The sequence below is a fragment of the Anomaloglossus baeobatrachus genome, chromosome 5, assembly GCF_048569485.1.
Source record: "Anomaloglossus baeobatrachus isolate aAnoBae1 chromosome 5, aAnoBae1.hap1, whole genome shotgun sequence".
Lineage (NCBI taxonomy): Eukaryota > Metazoa > Chordata > Amphibia > Anura > Aromobatidae > Anomaloglossus > Anomaloglossus baeobatrachus.
The window spans coordinates 264,418,124-264,438,516 of NC_134357.1; the positions used below are offsets into that span (position 1 = coordinate 264,418,124).

The window sequence follows — 20,393 nt, forward strand, 5'->3', positions numbered from 1 at the left end:
TATTCAGGCAGAGATGAAAAACATTCCTGCTATGAACGCATGACAAGACGCATTTCGGCTTTATGCCTTTATCACTGTCATGATATAAAATGCTGACTTACTAGGGAATATAAAAAGAAAAACATTCACAGTGGGTGGCGTTGTAGCAAATTGAACGTGATTTACCTCAGATGTGAACGTCCACCCCTTACCATTAACCATTTAAAAATCAAACCCAAGAAAAAAAGTCTGACAAAAAAGCAGTTATATACAATGTTACAAATGCATGAATACAGTTAACAGTGCTATAAAATGACAAATTTCAATATAGCATACATATATAAATGCAAAGAAAGACTATCAAAGAGAGAATTATATACATTTTTATCAATTTTTGAAAAACCCAGTCGAATTTTTATATATTTTTTTATTTTTATACAGTACATGTGACGCCCTGGCAAAACCAGGTAGTCACACAATAGGCGCCCGCCTTCCCTCACCTAGGTCACATACAGCCGACCTGAAACCCTAGTCACCCCCCTCAGGGCAAGACAGGCACACCAGTGGGTGGGACCAGGTGGTTAGGGAACGCCCACCTAGGGGTCTAGACAGCCCGGGGCGGGAAAACAGTCAGTTAAGCAAACAGATTAAGTTGTAGTTCAAGTTGAGAGGAGTGGAGGCTGGAGCTAAGTGTAGCTCCAGGGGAGGAGAAATTCAAGTTGAACGGTGCCAGGGTTGGAGCCCTGGTACCTTGGCTAGGTGGCAGATGGTGGTCTCCGTCAGTAGGAGACAGGAAGACGGCTTGGCAGATCCGAGGAGGACCGGGACAGGGTTGGAGACCCGACTGGAAACCATGCACAGAGGGGGTACTCAGACCCTGAAGCCAGGACCGGAACCAACGGCCTAGCTAATCAACCGATTGAGGGCAGGATTACAGGTCCTGTCCCAACCAAGGTCCCAAAAGCAGACAACCACCCACAGCTAGGGATAGGGCGACCGCCAGGGCCCATATATCCCACGAGTCAGCGTCAGCGGACACGGCTCCTCAGGCACACGGAGAAAGGTGGGAGCGGACTCCCGTGTTCCATACCGGGAAGTCCAAACACACAACCACAACCAGTGCAGAGGAAAAGACGGCGACCACCAGCCCGGGTGGGGGACCAGAGTACAACCGGCTGCGGTTTACCAAAAGACTCATGTGATTCATTTACTTGTGAGTAATCAAACATCACCTGGTACATCAGGCGCGCAGACCCCTGCCATCACCATAGCCTGCACAGAGACACTGGGCCCCGGGGCAACCATCCCTACCCACGGAGGGGTTAACATCCGGCTGCCATTACATCTCCCCCGGGTATCCCACAACAGCAGCGGTGGTGTCCCACTTCACCACACACCATGGGTGGCGTCGCGAACCGAATACAGTCAAGGCCGTACAACTACGTCCCCCTTTTCATTCGGCGTGTCCGCGTGACCCCTGGGTCCGGAGGATCCCTCGAGCCACACAGCGGGTCCGGATCCGAGCAGCCTCGGCTGCTGGCACGGAGGCGGCACATACAGACCAAAAGTTTGGACACACCTTCTCATCTCTAGAACAACTGTTAAGAGGAGACTTTGTGCAGCAGGCCTTCATGGTAAAATAGCTGCTAGGAAACCACTGCTAAGGACAGGCAACAAGCAGAAGAGACTTGTTTGGGCTAAAGAACACAAGGAATGGACATTAGACCAGTGGAAATCTGTGCTTTGGTCTGATGAGTCCAAATTTGAGATCTTTGGATCCAACCACCGTGTCTTTGTAGAAAAGGTGAACAGATGCACTCTACATGGCTGGTTCCCACCGTGAAGCATGGAGGAGGAGGTGTGATGGTGTGGGGGTGCTTTGCTGGTGACCATGTTGGGGATTTATTCAAAATTGAAGGCATACAGAACCAGCATGCCTACCACAGCTGCTTGTAGCAGCGTGCTATTCCATCCGGTTTGTGTTTAGTTGGACCATCATTTATTTTTCAACAGGACAATGACCCCAAACACACCTCCAGGCTGTGTAAGAACTATTTGACTAAGAAGGAAAGTGATGGGGTGCAACGCCAGATGACCTGGTCTCCACAGTCACCAGACTTGAACTCAATCGAGATGGTTTGGGGTGAGCTGGACCGCAGAGTGAAGGCAAAAGGGCCACCAACAAGTGCTAAGCATCTCTGGGAACTCCTTCAAGACTGTTGGAAAACCATTTCCGGTGACTACCTCTTGAAGCTCATCAAGAGAATGCCAAGAGTGTGCAAAGTAGTAATGAAAGCAAAAGGTGGCTACTTTGAAGAACCTAGAATATAAGACATATTTTCAGTTGTTTCACACTTTAAGTATTTCATTCCACATGTGTTAATTCATAGTTTTGATGCCTTCAATGTGAATCCACAATTTTCAGAGTCCTGAAAATAAAGAAAACTCTTTGAATGAGAAGGTGTGTCCAAACGTTTGGTCTGCGCTGTATATAAACTATATCCAATATAATATCAATGTTTATGGGAGCAGACAAATACAAGACAGTCACCTAGCCTTCACTACAACCCAAAAAGATATTTTAACTCAAAAAGGGCTAGATGTCATTTAATATATCCTAATTAGATCTTGCCTGCTCTTCAAACCCATTGGCATTCTTGTCTCCAAGGTAAAGATCCACGCAGATTCTCTATTCAAGAGCTTGAGTTTCCTATCACCTCCTCTTTCAGATCTCATTACATTCTCAATTGCCTTGAATCTGAAACTACTAAAATTGCCTGAATGGAATTGGGAAAAATGTCTAGATACTGCCGAGGGGTTGAATGCGGATGGATTACAAGTATCAGAAATGTGTCTTCTGATTCACTTTTTTAATTTGCCTGCTGTGCAACCAATATACTGCTTTTTAGAAGATTTTAGAAGATATACAATCTATTAATTAAATGACAAATGTAGAGTTACAGTTTAAAAACTGTTAGTTTTATATTTTTTGCCACTATAAAATGATTGATATTTTTTTGATTTATGTACATACTGGCAACAGGTACATCTTTTGGTTCCACATCCAAAAAAACCCTTTAAACTCAACCATGTATCATTGACCCATGGTTACCATGGCAGCAATCGTGTCCCTGTGATCATAATACAGGGACCTGATTGCCAGGGAGAGGTAAGTGATTCCTCTCCCTGCTTCCTGAATGCTGCAATCACACTGATCGCAGCATTTAGGGGGTTCAACTGCCAAAACATGCTTTTTATGTGCAGAATAGAAGCATATAAAAAAGTAACCTATGTGTAGCACCCAGGGGGCAGGGAGAATCAGGCACGGGGTTTCGTACCTGAGTTACTCGTCACCGGGCCGGTGTGGTGATCTTGTATTTCGCGGTGGCTTGCCCAGCTTCGTGTCCCGAGGTGTACACCAATAAGGAGGGAGGATAGGGGTTGTAATAGGAAGATTGTCGTGACGCCACCTGTGGTACACGGCCAGGGATTAGCCACCGCTGCTGTCACTGTCCTCTGGATGGTGATAGCAGCCGAAGATGGTATCGCTCTCTACAGGTGGAGCGGGCACCTGGGGGGTTGATGAGGGACTAGTGATGGCGATGGCCTTTGGCGCTGAGGTGCGGGGGGCGGCGGCGCTGGTAAGAGTCCGAGTCAGATTCTGAGGTTCCAGGTGTTTTTACTCACTCTTTGTGCTGCTTGCCCGGGTAATACCAGTCACCCGCTGTGATGTGCCCCGTTGACCTTGGATAAGTTAGAAGCAGTGACTGGTGTTAGAAATAAGAAAGTCCTTTGTCAGAGTTGCCCTTCCAGCCGTGAGGAACCTGGGCTGAGCGCTCCGCTCCAAGCCGCAGGCCCCGTGAAGAGAAGAGAAGAGAAGAAAGTGGTGGTGGTGTCGTGTCTCAGAACTGATGTCTGGTACATGGAACATGACCGCCCGCTGTGGACTTTAGGCAGAAACTGAGCCGTGTGATCAGCGGTGATATTGCTCAGGTTATTTGTGGTCACAGCTGGAGGTTCCCAGGGTCCTCCACCTGTGACTGCAGGTAACCTGACCTCAGTAAAGCCAGTGACCTCACCTCAGGTGAGACCTGCATCTCTTGGCAGAAAACCGCATTTTGTTTGCCAAGAGATGTAGATTTGGTGCTGAAAATGTTACACCATATTCCTGCACACAATCTACACCTGCTTGCAAAAAATTGCATCACTACCACATCATATCGCATGCGGTTTTGATGCTTTTTTTATGTCAGGAGGTGTGGATTGGAGGCATAAATATGGTGTGAAAATTTCATCACGAAATTTACATTTCTTGGCCTAAAACTGCAAAGAAAAATGTTTTGACGCCATTTTGGTGCAGTTTTCTGCCAGGAGGTACAAATTTGATGCTGAAATGTTTGCACCACATTTCAGCATCAAATTTGCACCTCCTGGCAGAAAAAAAGGGGTTTTTTTGCATTTTTGGGTCTAGAGATGCAAATTTGAAATTTGTACACCATATTCATGCACCCAATCTACACTTCCTGGCAAAAAAAACAGATCAAAACTGTATGCGGGATGATGCGGTAGTGATGCGATTTTTTTTGCCAGGAAGTGTTGAATGGGTGCATGAATATGGTGTAAAAATATAAGCACTAAATCTACATCTCTTGCCAAATATACCCTTGGTTTTCTGCCAGGAGATGCAGGTGAGTTCACTGAGTTTAATGAGGTCACCTGAGGTCAGGTTATCTGCAGTTACAGGTAGAGGGCAGTGGGAACCTCTAGCTGTGACCGCAACTAACTTGAGTGACGTCACCGTTGATTGCTGCGGCTCATTCATTCTCTGCCTGGAGCTCACAGCGGGCAGTCATGGTCCATGATCGCACTCTGTCAGTCAGATGTAGCAGAGCTTGAATCATCGTGTGACATCGTGTGGATTATGTCGGACCTGCATGGGTGTTTTGGGTTTAATAAAAGGGTGAAAGAGGACGTTTTTTTTTATTTTATTTCAAATAAAGGATTTTTTGAGTGTTTGTGTTTATTTACTTTCACTTACAGATTAGTAATGTGGTGGTTTCATAGACTGTCCTCATTACTAATCTAGGGCTTAGTGACAGCTGTGGTCTGTTATTAACCCCTTATTACCCCTATCGCCACCGCAGCAGGGTAATCGGGAAGAGCCTGGTAAAGTGCTGGGATTGTTGTATCTAATGGATGCAACAATTTTGGGTGGCTGCAGGCTGCTATTTTTAAGCTGGGGGGGCTGCCCAGTAAGCATGGGTCTCCCCAGCCTGAGAATACTAGTCCCCAGCTGTCGGCTTTATCTTGGCTGGGTATCCAAATTGGGGTGACCTCCCCAGCTGTCGGCTTTATCTTGGCTGGGTATCAAAATTGAATGGACCGCACATTTTTTTTTAAATGATTTATTTAAATAAATTTTAAAAACGCTTATTTTTATACACTGCCAAGATAAGCGCATGGCTTGGGGCTGCAGCCTGTAGCCGTATGCTTTATCTGTGCTGGGTATCATAATATGGGGGGACCATAAGCCATTTTTTTTATTTATTTTTATACCACGATAGATGCACATTGCGTCTGTGATTAGAAGCAATCAGCTGGCACGCTGTCACTCAAGGTGGGGGCATATCTGACTGCAACCAATCACAGACAACGGTGGGCGGGGAAAGCAGTGTACATGCAATGAAGGATAATGCGCGGCCCCGAAACTGAATGGGTGGCCTGGAAGTAGTTACAGCTGTGACGGCGCCTGCTTCTGTCTCCCTATCCCTTCAATAACCCTTTTTAATTTCCGGATTCTGGTCTTCATAGACTTATATGGGGACTTTCATCCAGCCCAGAACCGGATTTTAAAAACCAGATAATCGGGACCCGCCGGTTCCAGTTATCTGCAAGTCTGCCCACCACTACTGTGGAGGTGGCACTGAACAATAGCTTGTTTGTTTAAACGTAATAAGAATATCTGTGCATATAAATAATCAAAATGTAGATGTAGATGCATAATTATCTGTCTGTCTATGTAGCCATCGCATGGACCCATAGTATAAATCTAAGCTGTATATTGGAAAAAGTTAGCCAAAGTATAAATGAACAAATGAGATATTCATTAAGTTAATTGGGAGCATTATCAGTAAAATTCACAGGAGAAGGAATGTAGTATTTGTAGGATGAGGCGGGTGATCCTATACTCCCATGTATAATTTCTACAGAATCTCATTGTCGCTTACCATCTTCAAAGTGTACTATTTGGGATGATGTATCATCTCATGCATTCTCCCAATGCTGCCCATATGCACTCCCCCCTAATTATTCTTTATCAGTATGTGTAAGCAAATGGAGAAGTTATTGTAAATATCTTTCAGGCTGAAGTGATGTGTTTAATGCTTAAACAATAGAATACACAAGCTCAGTTGGTGATGCTAGCTCAAGGAGAGCATGTCTGTGTGTTCTTTGTCTTATATACATTGATATATTGGCACTGATATACAGCTAATACGGCACTGTCTCTGGATATCCCAAACGAAGACTCCGTTAGCAGTCTTCAACCAAATTCCTCCCTTGACACTACTTCCGATGAATACCGGCTTGCAGCCGGAGTTCACAGGAAGTTTATCATGACAGACACAAGGGTCATCAGCTGACCCATGGCTATCATGACAACTCATCCCGGCCCGCAATCACATCCCCTGGCTGCCTATAGGTGTGATGAATGTCGCGTTCCCCTCAGGCACATGTTGAATCCCACTGTCAGAGACTTGGGTGGATCTCCGATCCAGCTGCGGCTGTTAGAGGCACATGTCGGCTATTCAGATAAGATTCTATGTAGAGCCTGAAAAATAAGCATGTAAAAAAATAACATTGCATTTTTAAGCACAGAATCAAAACTGTATATAGTGTAAAAAAAAAAACATTAACAATACGGCTTCACATCTGCATTATAAAGGCATCAAAGAAGGGGGAAATGCATAAATTAAACGCAGCAAACACAATTATCAAAGAAGATTGTTATTGCATTGTGTGGTGCGGACATTTTATAAAAATATTGTAGTGTAGGACTGCTCCAAAGAGATTTGCCGTGATGTGGTGGGGTAGCTCAAGAAATTGCAATTCTTTGCCAAAAATCTCAAATTTTTATAATAAGTACAGTTTGGAATTGTTAGTGCTGAAGTGCACATTTAGTGCTGGCTTTTTTGTTTTTCTTCGTTGAATTGGTCGGTGGCTGACCCCCACCTTGCTATGCACCCCAATTTGGGATGTATTCCACCTGTCTAGATTTTGGCGGTTGGTGGCTGTTCACATTCAGTCATCAGGCCCTGTCCACAGGCTATTTACTTCATGCAGCATTTGCTTGGGCCTGTCCCGCCCACAGCCATGACTCAGTCATGGGTACGGGATTGAAAAAGGCAAAGTGAGTGCTGCTAAGAGCAGTTCTACTATTTCATATGTGAGGCCGCATGGCACATTTTATAAAAATATTTTAATGTGTGACTGCCCCAAAGAGATTTGCCGTGATGTGGCGGGGTAGCTCAAGAAATTGCAATTTTTTGCCAAAAATCTCAAATTTTTATAATATGTAAAGTTTGGAATTTTTAGTGCTGAAGTGCACATTTAGTGCTGGCTTTTTGCTTTTCTATCTGGAGACAACATGCAGAAAATAAGTAGTAAAAAAATGACAGCATTTATGCTGCATGTGAACACAGCCTAAGGGGTACTTTGCACACTACGACATCGCAGCTGCGATGTCGGTGGGTTCAAATCGAAAGTGGCGCAGATCCGGCGTCGCTGTAGACATCGGAGTGTGTAAATCGTTTTTGATACGATTAAGAGCGCAAAAGCGTCGTAATCGTATCATCGGTGTAGTGTCGGTCATTTCCATAATGTCGCGGCAGCGACAGGTACGATGTTGTTCCTCGTTCCTGCGGCAGCACACATCGCTGTGTGAGAAGCCGCAGGAGTGAGGAACATCTCCTTACCTGCGTCCCGCCTGCAATGAGGAAGGAAGGAGGTGGGCGGGATGTTTATTTCCCGCTCATCTCCGCCCCTCTGCTTCTATTGGCCACCTGCCGTGTGACGTCATTGTGACGCCGCACGACCCGCCCCCTTAGGAAGGAGGCGGTTCGCCGGCAAGAGCGACGTCGCAGGGCAGGTAAGTGCATGTGAAGCTGCCGTAGCGATAATGTTTGCTACGGCAGCTATCACAAGATATCGCAGCTGCGCGGGGGCGGGGACTATCGCGCTCGGCATCGCTACCATCGGCTTGCGATGTCGTAGTGTGCAAAGTACCCCTAAGCAATACATTTTTATTAGATTTGTTTATAGGTTTAATGGAATAAAATCAATCGCACCACTTTTTTACACCATTTACCAATCACTAAATAATATTATAGATCGCTGTGTTGTTTGTGTGGTTACAGTTACAGCGACATCAAATACGTGTGTTATTTACTGAATTGTAATGTTTATTATTTAAAAAATGCATATTACAAATGACATTATTATAATTGTTTTTCATTATTTTTTAGTAGTTTTATTGGAAGTAAAAAATCTTATTTTTATTCTCCCTCTAGAATACAGGTCCATTGAAATACACTGCTACCGGTATGTACAATCTATGTACCAGTATAATCTGCAGGTGAGTTCAGCACCCGCAATGTAGTTGCTCATAGCTTTAGTTGTGGCCTGCAATAATAGAGGTTGTCTGTTTGATTTCTGGGGAGACCTGATCTCAAGAAAAAATAATTGTTTAATGAATTTAATGTAAGTGAGCACAAAGGGATGTCAGCCCCAACCCCCTGAGGTGGAGGCACTACAGAGCGTTGAAGACATCGAACTGAGGAGAAAGTAAGTGAAAGTCGGGACGAAGTCCTGATGTGCAGGCACAGTGACACTGCACCCTCAAATGGGACTGTCCTACTGAATCTGGGATAGTTGGGAGCTATGGTTTATCACAGCTATCTGTCTTCTCTCCTGCTACCAGAGATCCGTGAGATCTATGTGCTGAATAGAAGCTTCAACCCAGCCTAGGCTTCAATTAGTGATTTTAGAAAAAATTCCAGCTTCATGAAAATTTCCAAAATCTTTTAAAAAATATTAAAATATTATTAAAATTCATTGTAAAAGCAACGCATTTCAAACTCCAACATCTGTTCTTTTTGAAGCTCAAAATTCATGAACATGACACTGAATATATACTTTTTTCTAAACTCATTGGATCTCCATGACCATTGAGGAAGGATTCTCCAGTCGTGCTGTATGTGTGTTACCCACCAATACCATCTGTAAATAATACACGAACTGCATGTGACTTGGTTTAAAATTGGCCACAGCAGCCTTTATTACCTATTATTTACATACTAACACAAGGGGGCGCCGTCCAACGGGCGACCCCAACAAATAACAATAGGTAACACAGTAACCAATACAGTAAATATACAACCCTGGGTAGGCCCAGTCCAGGAACCACTTCTCACTCCAGTATCCCTGGCCGCAACACACCGACCCAGAGATGAGGTATTAATCACCTACGGATTAACCCCCCAACTTTGCAGAACCCCGTGCCTGCAACATCCCGGAACCTGGAGCCACCATACCAAGATGGTGTCTCTCTGTCCAGTTACCATTGCCTTCAACCGCCTCTGGACCAGACCTACCCCCCGCCACAGGACAGGGCACGTGACTCCTTACGTGGCCTGGACCCGCCATAACACCAAAAGCTTGTACCACACCTCCACGCAATCACAGCGTCCACAAAACAGCACCAATAACGTTAAGATACACCCCCATCGCATCTCCAAAACCACCAGTTCAGCGTCACCAACTTTGGCGCCGCCCCCAATAAGGCTCGATTGATACTGCCTACCGCACGAGCCCCACGCCATTCCAACCTGGTCACACTATCAAAACTACCCCACGCTTAAGCCCGGGTATGTCTTCCACAATGCAACAAACCAACAACAATTTTTTTTTTTTTTTTTAAACATTCATAAATAACTTCTCGAGGTACCAAATCGCTGCCTCCCACTTACTGGACCAGTACCATCGACCCGTCCAGACCCAACTGGCAAAATTCGGGCGAGCCTCAGACCCCCGAGGCCCCGAGAACCAACGAATGCCCAAATATCCAAATGAGGCACACCCTCACCACAAAACCCAGAGGTTATAAACCCACAGATAACACCAACCTGTTACACCAACCCATTCCACTCCCAAAATTACTCAAACGCCCCCATTGGCCTTAACCCGATAACAACTGAGGCCAAACGTAACGCCGACAAACGAGAGGACTCCCACCTCCCAATACTTTTCACAACCCCTTTTCTGAGACCACCGAGGGGCCTCCGTGGCAGCCCAATCCAGAAGGAATACGACCCGTAGTATTCCGGGCGCCCACCCCCGCCACTTGCAATCAAGTCTGCAGCACTGCCACAAAATGGTACCTTAACTAACGTGACACAACAATAACCCTGGGCGTCCTCATAACATAATTCCGCACCCGGGACCGCATACAACAACACCAACCTTCACCATCCGCCTAACCTGATTCAGTGAGCGACGAAGCCGGCGCTCAACCCACTGCACCACCGCGGACACATCCTCCAACATTCAACCTCCGCTCTTAACCGTAGATGGGCTGACCAACCCCACAATCTCAAAGCCCCCCAAAAGGCTAACACGAACCGTTGTGGACAAGAGGAAACAAAACCCGCTCGTGCTCAGATGAACATAGCAACCACAAAACACTCACCAAACGCTGCCACAAAACAACGGAGACGGACCCTTGTGTCCCGCTCCCTCACACCCGTACGACAAAACCCCTTCAAGGCCTGCCGCGCACTAAGATCCTGCGAAAACATCTCTCCACATCTAATCCTCAACAAGACAGCCACAGCCGCCACCCTCTGCTCCACTGCCGACGCCGGCCTAGCAACCTGAAAACCGTTACTCACCACTGCCAACGCCGCCACCAAATACTCCACCAGGCTTTCCTCACACATGGCCCCAAACCACGTTATCCGCGCCACCCACACTTCTGGATATCAGCACCAAATAACCTCAGTCACTGAGCTCCGAGCCGCTCCCCAACACAGCCACACCAGACTCCACAAGCCCTCCGGACACACCGTGCCCACCTCGTCTGCTACCCGGCCTCAACTCTCGAAACCTGCAGAACTGGGAGGAAACAAAGCAGCTGCTATACCCTTGGCGAACCCCCAGTACTGGTTGCGCCACGCATAAAAATTTTTTTTTTTTTTTTTAAAAAACGCATACAATTGAGAAACCAACTGCCACAAGTACGCCACCCTTGGCCCCAGGATTAGCAAACCAACTATTAATCTAATTCTCCACCAACTGATAGTCAGAATGACAGCACACCTTCCTCTCGGAAAAAACTGCCAACCTCCACAACTCGACCCCTACCACCGATTGGAAGTGCTACCCACGATGCCCAACCCGAAAACAACTGGACCCGCTGCAACCGAGTACCGCAGCCATGTTCCATCAGGTACCACCTTACCCAGCCAGAATCCGCGGCCACTAAATCGCCGTAAGAAAAACAAAAAACCTCCTACACCATCAGATCATCATTGATCTCCCTCGTGACCCACAAAAATGATCCGATGGCTGCACCCTTGGCGCAGCCATCGCCAGCCGTCCAGCAGACACTCGCCCCAGCGGCGTAACTCTGCACCCGTGGTTCGACCGCCCCAGCAAAGACTGCACCGCCTGAAACCACACCGTCTTAGCTGGCCTAACTGCCTCTATCACAGCCCATAGGACCACCCCATTACCCACGAAGCCTACCTCTCTGACCATAACATCAAACTTTATCCCCCACAAACCGTATCACTGGCGTTGGACCCTCAGTCTTCGCCTGCGCCAACCGGCCCAAAAAAAAAAAAAAAAAGTATCCACCACCATCTGCAATGAAACAATCAACCCAAACGAATCATCAACCCGCCAACCCGATGGAAAGAGAATCAACCTATAATGAATGAGAGGTGTAAGCTTGGACACACCACGCACCAAACACTCCACCAAGGAATAACCGCCTCCAAAGGAACATAAAATGGGACAAAACCCATTAGCCCCCACCGATCAACATAATAATAACTCCCCTCCCCCCCGCAGCACCCGAACTGCTAGCTAGCAGGGTAGACCAGTAACAACCTAATGCCGCCTCCAAAACCGCCTTTGCCATCAATGCTCCACGGCTCACCGCCTTTACCAAATCCCACCCTCTGTCAAACGACACATAATAAACCGCCGACAATTCTGGAGCCAAGCAGGCATACACCGATGACTCCTCCAGATAAGATACGTTTTGAACAAGCCGAAATATATACATATATATATATATATATATATATATATATATATATACATATACATATATATATATATATATATATATATATATACATACATACACATACACACATATATACATATATATATACATACACATACATACACATACACATACACATACGGCTCCTTTCCGGCACTGCCCCCCCAACAGAGAAACCCAATCATGACAAGGAGGGCCCCGAATGGCCCACCCATCCTGTCCAAAGCCACTTCCTGACCCCTATTTCCACCGACAACCACCAGGCGTCCCCTAGCCCAGCGCAAACTTCCAATAAGGAGGCGAAGATCCACCAATACAAATAGAAAGACACAGAATTACTATGATCTTTACCACCACCCAACACTTATGCTTAAGACAACCGTCCGCGCCAAATCTGCACCACCCATCATTCTATGCCCCCCAAACAACCCTCATTGTCCGTGTCGCCGGGGTTCCAAGCCCCGAACCGCCAACTGCCCCCCAAAAGGGGCTGACTAGGAGCCGCCATCCACTGCAGCCCTAAGGATGTGACCGTATGATCCTACCGCATACCGGCACGCAACACCTTCCCTTGCTGAAATTACTCAGCGTACTGAAGCCAGACTAAACCGCCATATGACCTAACACGCCACCCCAAATGGATCCATATAACCAAACCATGCCGAACCAATTACCCAATTCCTTCCCCTGATACCCTTGCCAAAAACGCAAATCCCCGCAGCCACGTTGCAAATGTACGAGGGGTGAGCCTCCACCGGCGCTCCCCCCCCCTCTACTTATCCTTCCCGGAATCACTTGGCTTAACCTAATCCAGGTGCCACTGTTCCAGGGGGAGCAGCGAAATTATTTCTACACTTTCCCCCATTCAAATCTTATCCCTCACATCCTCCAGCAGGTGAGCCCCCCCCAACGGGCCTTCGAAGTACCCATACCTCTCACACTTGGCCACTGTCATCCAGACGCACCACCTCACCCCCTCTTCTTTCCTCACCACTCACTCTGTCACAGCCCTTGCCGCCTCTGCCCGAAAATGCTCCCCTGCCGCCTCATGCGCCCTCACTCTGCTTGCCGCACCTGCGCCCACTAACCACCGATCCCGTCCATGCCCCCGGCGGTGCATGCGCACTCTCCACAACCGTATATACCACTGCAGTAAAATACCCCATGCCTGATCAAAACACAAAAACCCACTCGGCGCTGCCGTGTCCGCAGCCGCCCCCCCACCAACTGCGCCCCAACCCTGCCGAATCCACGGCCGTCTCACCCGACCGCGACCCGGCGTATCCTGGAATAAAAGTCACGCCATCCGGACATCTGATTCTTCCGTCGCTGCTTCCTCCTCCTCCTCGCTGGAGCCAACCGCCTCTGGCTCATGTAACGCAGACGCCGCCGAAGCGCTGCCACCACCACGGCCGTCCTCCTGGTACGCCGCGTGGGCACCATCCTCCAAGCTCCATCTTCTGTCCCGCGGCGACAACCCCGGAAACCGTCCCGTCCCACGGGCTGCCACCGCGGGCCTCATCTTCTGGCCCGACCCCCCCCCCCCCGCTGCCTGCAAGGACGGGGGGGTACCTGTGGCCCGACCCGCTGCCAGCAGACTCCCATCCAGAGCCGCCAGCCTTCTGCCCTCCTGGGCCCAGAAGGCATCCGTCCGCCGGGCCCTCCCCCCCTGGGGGAGACCGCCGCTGCCGGGAGCTGCACGCCTGCTCTGGGTGACCAGGCAGGGACCGCAGGGCCCCCGCCGTCACCCCCACGTACCGACGCCTCCCGGGCATCCGTCGCACCAGGCTCGCCTGCCCTGGTGCCGGACCCCCTGCTGGCTGCAGCCCTCCGGCCCCCCCCCTCCACCCGCGGTGGGGGGGGGGGATAATGCTGGCCTCCGTCCTCGCCGGGCGCTCTCCTGGCCAGGAGCCGCCGCATCCAGCCCTCCTGGGCCCGTGAAAGCCTCTGTCCGCTGGGCCCTCCCCCTCCTGGGGGAGACCGCCGCGGCCGGGAGCTGCACCCTGATCTGGGTGACCAAGCAGAAACTGCAGGGCCCCTGCTGTCACCCCACTCACCGCCGCCTCCTGGGCGCCCGTTGCACCAGGCCCGCCTGCCCTGGTGCCGGACCCACCACTGGCTGCAGCTCCGCGGCCCCCCCCCGCCGTCCGCGAGGGGTAAAGCTGGCCTCTGTCACAGCCGGGCGCTCTCCCCGTCCGGGAGCCGCCGCATCCAGCAATCCAGGCCACGGCTCGGACCGGAAGTAGGCCGCAGACTAGCCACGCCCCCTTCCCGGTTGCCGCGGCCCGGACGGAGATTCCTCCCGCGGCCGGAGCAGCAGCTAAGTACTGCCCTGCCCCACGTCACTACCGCGGAGGGTCCCCGAAGGGGCTCTCGCATCTCCTCCTCGCTCCCCCCGCACACGGCCAGTACCTGAGAGATGAGGGAGGGGGGGGACGCCGCCCGCAGCTGACAGGGGAGCGAGGGGAAAGTGCCAACGGGTTAACCCCCAGCAGCCAAGACGTGGGACCGCGCTGCCAGGGGCCCGTGCACTGCCATGATGAATCCGCTGCTCCCGGGTAGCAGCCATCCTGTCGCACGTCCGGATCGTTCCATATCCGGAAGTCTGGTGATGTGAGGGGCTGGGGAACCTCCATCATGACGTCCTTGTACAGATCTTTGTGTCCTTCTAAATACTCCCACTCCTCCATGGAGAAATAGAAGGTGACGTCCTGACACCTTATAGGAACCTCTCCAGTCAGATCGTTCCATATCCGGAAGTCAAGAGAGAGGGGGGTAAGTCAAGGTCCTTTACTTACACCCCTCAACTGTCCCACCTCTTCCTCCAGGGAACTCCTCCTACCCACCAATCCCTCTATTCTGCCTTATAAACAAACCATTCCTGTTTCCATTAACCCCATCACTCCTTCCCTTCCCTCTAGTCATGTCGCCCCTCCACCCTATGGGTTCCATGGCTTTCTCGTTTTGTCTAAAGGGCCCATTACACGCGTCTATTTATCGGGAGATATGTCGTTGGGGTCACGGACTCTGTGACGCACATCCAGCATCGTTTGCGATGTCGTTGCGTGTGACACCTACGAGCGACTCTGAACGATCGCAAATAGGATGAAAATCGTGGATCGTTGACATGTCGTTCATTTTTAAAAAATTGTTCATTTTGGAGAAGCAGTCGACATATGGCTCCGTTTGACACCCTGCCAACATCGAACAACATTCAAACGACCGCCTGGGTCCAACAATATATCATTGATCGCTGATGCGTCAATTTTGAGATCATTACGTGTGACAGCAAATAAACGACCTATAAGCGATACTGACAAATCGTAAATATGATCTGGGCGTGTCACGTCGCACATGCGACCGTCAGATAAATTGTAGCGTGTAACGGTCCCTTAACGGACATTCCCTGCTTCAATTGAGTTGGTGGGTGAGCTGGATTTTTTCCCTTTCCTTTTTCCTTGTCATTGCATTTTGTAGGCTTCAATTTAGCCCATCAGCCACATGAAAAAAAATATATGTACCTCGGAGATCTGCTAGGCTTAGGAGCTTTGAGGGACAAATTATGTGAAAACATTTCTTTCCTTCCTTCTTCCCTTCCCTTCCTCTCCCTTCCTACCTGGTAAAGAGGGGAGACGGTCCTGCCCTTGCGACTTATAGTCTACAGTATTATGCATGTACCTGTCAGCCATTCTCAAAGCATGGCTTCTGAATGAAAATTAAATTTATTCCTCTTGGGAGCCGCCAGCTTTCAGTCATGCAGGCGTGCCTGCACGGTTATAGTGACCAGACTCGGCACTGACTGAGAGCAGGCACATCAGTACAGAGTCGGCTGTCAGTCAGTGCTTACAGGCATCACTCACAGTGCTGTAGCCAAGTCCGGCATACCCATGTGAATGTAAGTTGGCAGCTACTGAAGAAATAAAGTTAATGTACTGTGGAATTAGTCTGCAGGTTTATCCTATGTCCGTAAGGTAAGAAAATAGCATTAACCGACCTGACAGGTTAAATACCAAAACTATACATATTAATGTCGGGGTCCCACAAGTGTATGGCATCCAATGTGAGAGAAGTGAATACAATATGCTAATGACCCTGTCCCTTGGAGATGGCCTGAGTGTGGACTGATAAGAATCAATAACTTGGATTTGAAATGTGATGGACACCTAGACAGAAAATTGACGGCGCTAATTATTGTCAGTGGGAACAGTCAGACTCTGCTTTGCGTTTGATGACAAATCTGTCCAAGTTGCGTTCTATTCGTCTGCTCCTATAATGGACAGGATAACAAAAAGGTTTAGCAGTAGAGTGAACACAGCCTTCAAGGGGTTGTCCATCACTTTCTAAATTTAACGTGGCAGGGTGAGAATGAAATGGTAAATGGGTGTGACTGTAGTTAAGGTCTAAAATGTTGCTGCATATTCTGTACCTCTTTGTCTTCTTCAAAAGGTAGAAGGTATGTAGCTCTGACACATGACCCAGATAAGATGACTATTTTGTACAGTTGCACTTTTCACACAATGTCCTTTTCTATAGGTTAGAAGAGCCCACACTTCCGCTGGGTGTTGTGGTGCGCACCTGTAACCCTAGCTATATTGGGAGGCTTGGGCTGTTGGATCACTTGTGATTGTCAGTTCTGGTGCAGACTGTGCTATGTGGATCAGGTGTCTACTGTTCTCATCAATATGGTGACTCTGAGTCAACCTGCAAGGACTGTGTTGATTGAAGAAGGGTGTCCCTGGTCAAAAAATGGCAGCAAAACATAAATATAACTGAACTATTCAGAAAGGTTTTAACACGGATGTCACACGTACCCATGTTACCCTATTGTGCACTCTCACACGGCCGTGTTTTCACACGGACTGTGTGGCCCCGCTATTTCACACGGAGACGTGCCCGTTTTTTCTCCAGCAGCACGGATGTCACACGGACTGCACACTGATGTGATCCGTGTGACATCAGTGTGACACGTACCGGAGAAAACAAGGGTTTTTAAATAAAAAGATTTTCTATAGTTACCTGTATCCAGCGATGCTGTCTCCGGCTCTGCTGCCTCCCGCTCCTGACCCCCACTCATTAGATTCAATGATTATTCACCGCAGTGAGCAGCTGAGAGCAGGGGCATCGCAGTGACAGTGCTGGAGACAGCACCACCGAGGAAAGCATCGCTGGGGACATCGCTAGTGTCACGGGCGGGAAGGACGCCGCTGCTGCTCGGTGGCTCGAGCGGTGGGCCGGATCTGTGGACTCGAGCGGCGCTCCTCGCCCGTGAGTGAAAGGGGTGGTTGGTTTGGGAGATTTAGTCCGTGAAGCCACCCACAGGTCGTGGTGAAGATGGGCACCACCGCTGCTGGTGACGGGGATCCCGGGAGCGATGGTAGGGAGCAGCTGGGATGTTGTTTTCCCCCTCCGTGGGTAGGGGTCGGTGGTCCCGGGGCCCGGTGATGTTGTGACGGGGAGCCAGGGTCGGTGAGGTGCAGGGTTGCAGGGACAGCGTGGTGCGGTGCCGGATGGCACGGGTGTACTCACTCAGCAAGAAAGGTACAAAGTTCTCGGTAAACCAAACGGCTGGATGGACGGGTCCCGCAGCCGGCTGCAGTGCTTCTCCCCGGACAGGTGATGGCGGCTGTCTTTCCCTGCACCTTTATGTTCTCTTTCTGACTACTATGGATTCCCAACGGTAGTCTGCTCCCCGGTGTATGGGTACCGGAGGAGCCCGTTTGCCCGCAGACGCTGGCCCTTGGGTCTCTATCCTTAGGCGGTAACTGTTTACCCTCACGGTGTGGGCTGTTGCCTTGAATCGGGACTTTCGCTGTTGTGAAACCCCTGGAGTTCCAGTCACATTCGGATCTGACTATTGTCGGCGGCTCCAAGCCTGGTCAGGGTCCGATGGCCCTGCTTATGTGTGCTGGCTTCACTTCGCTCCCCGGTCGGTACCGGTGGGCCGTCGCCCGTCCCCGGTCCTACGGTTCTGCGTTGCTCCACCACTCCTGCAGACGGCCACCACCGTCTGCCAACCTTGCTGTCAGTGCCTGGGCCACAAACCCAGACACCCAAGTGCTTGCTCCTCTCACTTCAACCTCCTGAACTAATCTGTCACTTTTCCCGCCTCCAGGCCTGTGAACTCCTCGGTGGGTGGGGGCCAACCGCTTGGCTCCGCCCCACCTGGTGTGGACATCAGACACTGGAGGGAGGCAACAAGGGTTTTTGTTTGGCTGGTGTCCCTGTCTAATGGGGATAGAGGGGGGTGTTTGTATGTTATCTATGACGACCTGGCTAGGCCAGGGCGCCACACTAGTGACAGGTGAGTATCCTGCCAGCAGTGTGTGCAAGGATGTCGAAGAGGTCATTGGATTTCCCAATGAACTCTGATAACCTCTTGATGACACCCCTGCGACAACTGCGTTACAGCGATTGTCACGATGGTGACTTCCAGGGGTTCATGAGAGTTCATTGGGAACCCTGATGAGTCCCTGGATGTCACTGCACAAACTGCTGTATACTCATCTGTCACTGGTGATGTCCCTGGTGATGTCCCCAGCGATGCTGTCCTCGGCTGTGCTGTACCCAGCCTGTCCCTGCGATGTTCCGACTTCCAGATCCTCAGGCAGTGAATAATCAATGAAAATAATGAGCGGGGATCAGGAGCGGGACGCAGCAGAGCCGGAGACAACATCGCTGGATACAGGCAAATAAAAGAACATTTTTTCATTACAGAGACATGTGTTTTACCCGGTATGTGTCACGCGTATGTAAACACGGATGTCACACGTGTGACACACGCGTTACACACGTGTAACACACGTATGGCATACGTATGACACATGTATGACCATAACCATGCGTGTGACTGGTACCTGATTAAACACGGACGTCTGAAACCAGCCTTATGCATAGCCACAATGGAGCAGACTGAGGAACACAGTGAAACTCAGCCTTTTATAGGAGCAGAGCTCAATTACATATTTATTTTCTCTGTAGTATTAGTAAAAAGCAAATTCAAATTCTTAAGATTAGCACTATTTAAAAAAAAAAAAAAATTCTATCTATCTTTTCTCTTATATATATATGTATATATATATATATATATATATATATATATATATATATATATATATATATATATATATATATATAAATGCATAAAACATTATATAGATACAGTATATTCCTGGGAAAATGATGCAATGGATCAAATTTAAGAAGAAAGTAAAATCAACTGCAGAAACATCCACGGCCAGTAGGTCGTGCAGTATAACAAGCTTTTTGTCATTTGGTAAGTGTCAGCTGAAAATTATATTTTAGGACTGAAAGAAGCTTAGACTGTCTGTTCTGTAGAGATGCACTCCTCAACACTGACTTTTCATATAGGTAATGAAACATCATTCTTGCTGGATTTGTGGTGCACCTATATTTTTACTTACTATGGGAGGCTTGTTGTGCTGGATCCCTTGAATTTGCTAGGTCTCACATATCCTGTATTATGTAGATCCAGTGTCTACTCTACACTCAGCATCAATATGGTGACACGAAGCTTGGAGACACCAGGGTGTCTAAGAAGGGGTGCACCATCCCAGGTCAGGAATGGAACAGGTAAAATTCGTGTGATGGGCAATAGAGTCATGGCCAAAAGTTTTGAGAATGACACCAAAATTATATTTTCACATGATCTGTTGCCCTCTGGTTTTTAATTGTGTTTGTCTGATGTTTACATCACATACAGAAATATAATTGCAATCATATTATGAGTACCAAAAGGTTATTTTGACAGTTAGAATGAGTTAATGCAGCAAGTCAATATTTGCAGTGTTGACCCTTCTTCTTCAGGACCTCTGCAATTCTCCCTGGCATGCTCTCAATCAACGTCTGAACCAAATCCTGACTGATAGCTGTCCATTCTTGCATAAGCAATGCTTGCATTTTGCCAGAATTTATTGGTTTTTGTTTGTCCACCCGTCTCTTGATGATTGCCCACAAGTTCTCAATGGGATTAAGATCTGGGGAGTTTCCAGGCCATGGACCCAAAATCTATATGTTTTGTTCCATGAGCCATTTAGTGATCACCTTT

The 20,393-nt window shown here is 48.7% G+C and overlaps 1 long non-coding RNA gene across 1 annotated transcript in view; it reads left to right on the plus strand.

Moving 5' to 3' along the window:
• Positions 1-20,393, plus strand: part of LOC142309950 (uncharacterized) — a 102,224-nt gene that overhangs the window by 75,315 nt on the left and 6,516 nt on the right. Inside the window, exon 2 of the long non-coding RNA XR_012754042.1 lies at positions 8,547-8,611. This is a non-coding gene — a long non-coding RNA (uncharacterized LOC142309950). The remainder of the gene's footprint in view (positions 1-8,546; positions 8,612-20,393) is intronic.